The following is a 6,763-nucleotide window of genomic DNA, read 5'->3' as shown; positions in this document are numbered from 1 at the left end:
AATTTTGCAGCAGGTTATTGCAGAACAACCTCACTGAGCCTTGTCACTCAAAACCTGCCTGGAACTTCAAATGTATAGGCTTAAATACTGTGAATGAAGTGACCTCTTTTTGCTTTAATGACATAAATGTATAGCATGTTAACTTGGAGGCTGTGGGCACGGTAAGCCTGCAACTTTGTGGGCTGTGCTGCAGAGAGCAGAACACTGTTTTCCACCTCCAGTGCTGCAATAAGAGCAAAATGACAAAGTAATTGCTATTGTCTGCTGTGACTGCTTCCAGTTCCACTTGTGCTCACTGACCTTTTCCAGCTCCATTTGGCTTTTGCCTTTTCCTTCTTTGTGACCAGTTCTTGTCCACTTTGATCTCCTTCCACTGCTGCATTTTAGGTACTAATCTCTAAGGAAGAAGTATGTCAAAGCCTCACATTAAAACCCTTTCTCTCAAGTGCCAGTATACTTCCAAAGAGCACCAGCACACAGGAAGAGTCTGAACTTCTCTTAGCTAGGCAGAGACTGAACAGCTCTGTGTTAGCAGCCCTGTTCTTCCTGCAGCATCATTTCCTACCGAAACTGTTGAATCCACAGCCTTATAACACATCCTCTCCCTTTTCCTTGCAATCTTCCTTCCTGGGATTGGTTTCTGTGTATTGAGGGGTTTACAGTGTTAAACCACAGTAAAGGCAAACTTACACAGGTTTCATATTGTCCTTAAGCTGACACACAGCTGTCTGTCTTCTGTAAAAAAGGAGATGCTCAGTGAGGTCTCCCAAGCAGGCCCTCCTTCCTTCAGATCCTTCCAAACGCTCAGAGGAGGCATGAGAGGGAAGAAAGTCTCATGCCTTTCTATGTAAGACTTGTGATGTTGGCTTTGCTTTCAAATTTGACACTGCAGATCAACATTTCATGGGACCAAGAAATGCAGGCTTAAATCCAGCCATCTCAGCTGAACTGTGCTGTCATGATGTTACAGGGTTAAACTCTGAAGGAAAGACCACTTCAGGCTTGAAGTACTTTTGGAGATGTTTCTACCAGCATCTATGAAGGCTTCCAGAAGCCAGGGAAGGGGAGGTAAGCAGGGAGGCTGTGGGCTCACCACAAGCCAGACATGGGGACACCCTGCTGCTTTGGGGTCAGTTCCCTCTGCTGCTGCTTTTTTTGCAAGAACCTAAAGCCAACGTGCCCAAAAAGACTTGGATGCCAGTTGTTTCAGCACCAGGTCATTAGCCTGGTAAGGCAAAGGCCAGCCCTTGTCAGCATTTCTTTCCCTATGGGAAAAAGCTTGTGCTTTCCATAGAAAATATTCCCAGGTCGATTGCATGCCATGTAGCCAGGAGGTACACTGCTGAGGGCCATGGATGTCCATGGGCTGATGGACAGGTTTGGGCCACAGGACCTCCATACTGCTTAAGTGGCACTGTAGAGGATTTGAGGTTTGTTCTCTTTCCTTTAAAGCTTTTCCTTCCACGCACATTTTTGAATTAAGTAGAAATTAATTAGGAAAGTCTGCTTATTACAAGAAGCACGATGGGATGGATTTTCCCTTGTAGCTTCCCATAGATGACCTTTATCAGTCATGTTCCATTGCCTCATGTTACTCTCTGGCTCAGCTCTCATCTGGCGTGCAGCTCAGGGCCGGGGGGTGCTCCCAGCTGCCCCCAGCCCCATTCCCACCACTGCCCCACACACATGTGATTAGCTCTGTAGACAGCACCTTTTGTCAATTTTGGTTTGCTTCTGCAGGTCAATCTCTGCTGCCTCCATTGCCTCTGCAAGCTGTAAAAGCAGTGCAGCACCCTCCTGTCACCTTGGTTATCTGCAACAGACATCACAGTGAAATCCTCCCACAGTCAATGCACAACTTACGACTTCTTTTCCTTTTTTAGTTTATTTTTTTAACCAGGCTGTCTTATCTGCAGAAACATTTCCTGAGCGACTCTCATGTCTGGCTGTGGAGATACTCTCATTTCCTGGTGCAGGTATTTTGGTCTTGTGTTCATTTAATGCCTTGCTATTTCTATCCCTCCCTTCCCTTTCGTACCGAGTTTTGCTGAGCCCCAGAGCACTCACTGTGAACAGGCTGCAACCGCTGGAGGCCCAGCCAGCCCAGCCCAGCCACCACCTCCTTCTATTTGCTACACATCATAGTCATAAGTTGTGCCAGTAGAGGTTCAGGCTCAATATTAGGAAAACCTGCTTCTCAGAAAGAATGGTGGGACACTGGTACAGGCTGCCAAGGGAGGTCTCTGGAGGCGTTCAAGAACCATGAGGATCTGGCACTGAGGGACGTGGTTAGTGGGAGTGGTGGGGATGGGCTGATGATGTCTGGATGGTTTTAGTGGTCTTTTCCAACCTTGATGATACTGTGCTTCTATGATTTTATGCCCCATGATTTCATAGTATAATCAATCACACAGCCTAGCCAATGTGGGCTAAGCCAAATTTGGGGGCATTTTCTAGAAGGACATCCTCCAGCTCTTTTAGCAGCTCTGTCACGTGAAGAGGTATGTAAATCTTAGCAATGCAGTGCAGAGATAAAAATGAAACAATTATTTTGTTGAAGAATATGTTTGAAGCTTCTGACAGTTCGGTGGCTTCAACGTGCTGCTCACACACGTGCTTTGATTTTTGTGCACTTTGAATGCATTTAGCATTGACATCTCCACTGGCCTGGCTGCAGTGGAAATCTCTGTCTATCTGTGCACAAAGCTTCCAGAGGGGCTGTCGGGCTGAGCATTGAATGAAAGGGATTCCTAAAATGAAGGTTGTTAAACTAACTGTAAATCAGCCCCTTTCTGGAGTGACGTCTTTGCAGAGGCCTATTGCAGGCATGGAGGGAGCTCTTGTCAGGCTTCTGAGGCGCTCCTTCTAAAAAAGCATGGATATTGCCTTGGGATCATCCCACAGAGAGGTTCCCTGCTCCTTGGGGAAAGAGTGCCATGGCTGCACGCAAATATTGCAACCCAAAGCAAAACCCACTCAGAAAACCTCACCAAGCTTTTAAGCTGTGAGTGCTTTTGTAACCCTCTGGAAACCAGGCTTGTGCTGAAGGATTCTGGGCAGCCTGCAGTGCTGTTGCCAATAACCACTGAGATGCTGGGGGAGGTGAGTGTTCCCTGCTGAGGGCTGAGAAATACAAGATGAGGAGTGAGGAGAAAGAGATAGAAGGAGATGGAGCAAAATGAGAACAGTTAGAGGGAATTAAAGGTGAAAGTGAACTGTAGGCTTCCCCATGCTTGCAAAGCTCCAGACCCATGCCAGATTTTTAAAGTAGAGTTCTGGAGCCCCTTTACTCACTTTCAGGTACCCATTTGGTTCCCTGATCATTGCTGTGATGTTGGATCAGATGACCTATAAGGGTCCCTTCTAACTCAAGCAGTTCTGTGATTCTGTGGTTTGGTTGTTTGTGGCAGCAACAACAGCCATGCAGGGCCAAATCTGTCCTGTGTGCCAACAGAAGGGGGCTGATTTTAAAGGTAAGAGCCTAATCCTTCACATTAACTATGTTCTTCTGTCAGCTCTGGTCATGAGAACATGGTCTCCAGATTGCAGAATCTGCCAATTACAGCCATGACCACCACATTGCTTTGACCTTTGGAATTGTCTCCAGCATGGCCAGTCCTCCCAGATGCCCAGAGATGCCCTGTGAGCACATGGGGTGGAGGAGCCAGGCCATCACATCGAGCTGCCCCACTACTGTTTGGTCCCATGACAGCATGCTGCAGTCCCGAGGCTGCAGCTCGAGTGCTAGGGAGTAGCTGTAATGCCCCCAAAGGAGTGGAGCTCAGCCATGGTCTGCTGCTGCTCAGCCTTTGCAGCAAAGAAAAAATACAGAAATAGTAACTTATTATTTAAAAGAGTAAGGAATGGGCTACCATTACAAAAAAAAAAAAAAAAAGTTGTAAAAAATCCCCTTTATGTATAGGATGATGGATAGGTTTTATTTGCTTTCTTCCCCCCCCTTTATAGACACTAAAATGATTCTTTGTTGAGCAGTGGGAGCAGATCACAGAGCTGCTTGCTGCATTACCTGAGCTCCCTCTCTTCGGGGTGACAATGGCGTTACTCAATGCTTTTGCAGCAGCGTGGGAGTGCAGTGGCACAAAAAGTGCCGTAACTCCATCCACAACAGTGGACAGTGCTTAGAAGCAATGTTCTCTTGTCCAAGCAAGATGGGACTCTGGATGTGGTCCACTCCAGGGCAAACTGCTGCAGTAAAAATACTTCCTTTGGAAGAGAAGCAGATTTTCAACCCAAAATGTGTGTTATAAATAAGTAACATGAAGGACCATGGGAACTCGAAGTTATGGATAAAGAAATACATTCATTACGTACATGAATGTGTACCTGAAATAGAGTTTGAGCTTGGGTGGACCTGTGTGGAGCCAGGAGCTGGATTCAGTGATGCTTTTGGTCCCTCCCACCACGGGATATTCCATGGTTCTACGCTGAAATCCACGTGGATGATCTTCCAGTGGCAGGACCAAGCGCAGGCCCAGCACCGCAAGCAGCGGGGTAGCAGGGCATAATTAATGTTTACTTACAATCAGCATCTTTCTGCGCCAGCAATCACGGCAGGCTGAAACCAAGCAGGAGAAGCAGGAGCCCTGCTGTTTTCGGCTGTCTGGAGCAATAATTGTGCAGTGCCACAGCACCTCTGGGAGTCTGGCACCATCCGTCCCCACTGGTGGCTGCCACACAACTCAGCCCCAGCACATCTCTGTACAAAAGGTGGAGAAATATAATGGTCTACTATTGCTCTGCCTTTGGAAAGTGGGGCTGATGGCTTAATTGAGGTTAAAACAAGCTCCAGTCAGAGGGGTAAAAACCTAACAGTGCTACTTAATCTTATATAAATAGAAGAGAGACACAAGTGCATGATGAGAGAATAATGACTGACTCGGGTAGGGTTTCTATGGAGGGCAGCCATTAGCCAGGCAGCCAACAGACTAGGCTGGAGAAGGCTGCTTAGCATTCACACCCGGTGGTGCAGGCCGTGAGTTGGAGCCTGATTTGAATTTTAGGGCTGGATTTTAAAAAAAACCTGGTCTGCAGCAAAGCATGGCCACGCTCATCTCTTCTGCCTGAGTCAGACCTTGGCCCCACTGTGGGCAGCAACCTGCCTGGGGCACTGGCTGGAACAGAAAGGCCTTCAAGGTTCCTCGCAGCGCAAACCATCCTACCACTCTGATTCCACAACTCTGTGAGCTATAGCAACTGCCAGCAGGAGCTCACAGGGAAGGGATGAGGCTGGCATGGGGAGCGATATAGGTCCAAGGGGAAGCAGGGAGCGTGCTGCAGGTTGTCTCGTGGGTGAACACCAAAGGCACAGCCTTAAGGGAAGTGCAACTGCCATCACCCCAGCTCACCCTCTGGTCAGCACACTGTGGGACAGCCAGGGGAAGATTTAAAGGATTGGACTTGCTTAGTCTGAAGAAGGGAAAACAGAAACATAGAAACCTTTAATAGCTTTATAGGCTGCTATTGGGTGTGCAGAGATGAATGGGGAAATGGCTCCACATGTGCACTATGTGGAATGGACAGAATAGGAAGAAGATGAAAACAAATTGCAGCCACAATTGCTCAGATGTGCAAGAAGAAAAGCTTCCTAAATGAGTAAAGAGTTATGTGCTAGAAAGGAGTGTCTGCGAGTTTGTAACCCCCTCCACCAACAGGACCTGCAGAAGCAGAACAAACCACTACTGGGATGCAGCAGTGCTGGGATGCCCATTAACATGGCCACTGCTGACTTGCGGAGCAGGGCAGGTGCAGCACAGAGGGAGGCACACTGAATGCGAGGGCTATGCAACACAGCAGATATAGAGGAGGTGCAGATAGGAAAGGGAGAGCAGAGTGGCTTTAACACCCTGGTAAGGACAAGGCAAAGCTGAGGCACACTGCAGGAGGGATGAGGCAGCTCTTGCTCCTGAGTGCAAGTGCAGGGCAGCAGCACACCAACAAGCAGGGCAGGAAAGGAGTGCTCAGCTTCCAGTGCTTGGTGCAAAAAGCGAAAACCTTTCCTTACAGAATTTATTGCTATAGAGGACAGCTGTTTCTTTTGCGCTATCAATTAACAAGAAGAAAAAAAAAGGGAAAAAAAAGAAAACTACCCCTGCTCCTGTCGGCCTGGCTCCCTCCCAGCTCTGCCTGTGCTCCGGCAGATTTTCTATGCAACAGTCCCTCTGCTGTCCCGGCTGTCCATCACACCTGCTTTGTCCTGTTGCCTGCCCTGCTTTGCATTTGCCCATTCCCACACTCGGGACCTGCTCTCCCCTTCCCTGTGAGTGACAACCGAGTGCAGTAAGCCGCAAGATTCAATAACCCCGGTGTTATCCTATAACTGTTCCCATTTGCTGCTCTGTGTGCGCTGAACACAACGTAAATTTCTTCTTTTGAAAGAGAGCAGCAGCTAAGTACCTTAACAAACAGTGCATCTGGGGAAGTCCGGGAAAACTCTAATATTAGAGCTGCCATTAAGTCTCAAGGAAATAAAAAGGACCAGGAGGCCAAGCTCCCTCAGCACGTCTTTCATGTTGGTTTGCTACACAGCGTGATCTTGTTTTACAAGTGCTCTGTTTACAAGAATGCTATGGAAAAAAAAAAAAAAAAGTTCATTTAAGTCCCACAATCGCATAGGGCTACTTCTGAGAAAGGGCCGATCCAGCCCTACCAGCTGCTGGCCCACAGAACTTGGCAATTGTGGAGGCTAATTAAGATTCCTCAGAGCTGCTCTCTGCTCCTCATCAGACATGCTGAGCCTCCCCCT

Source organism: Lagopus muta, chromosome 7 (genome assembly GCF_023343835.1).
Source record: "Lagopus muta isolate bLagMut1 chromosome 7, bLagMut1 primary, whole genome shotgun sequence".
Classification (NCBI taxonomy): Eukaryota; Metazoa; Chordata; class Aves; order Galliformes; family Phasianidae; genus Lagopus; species Lagopus muta.
The sequence above is the reverse complement of the archived record's forward strand: the minus strand, read 5'-3'. Positions refer to the sequence as shown.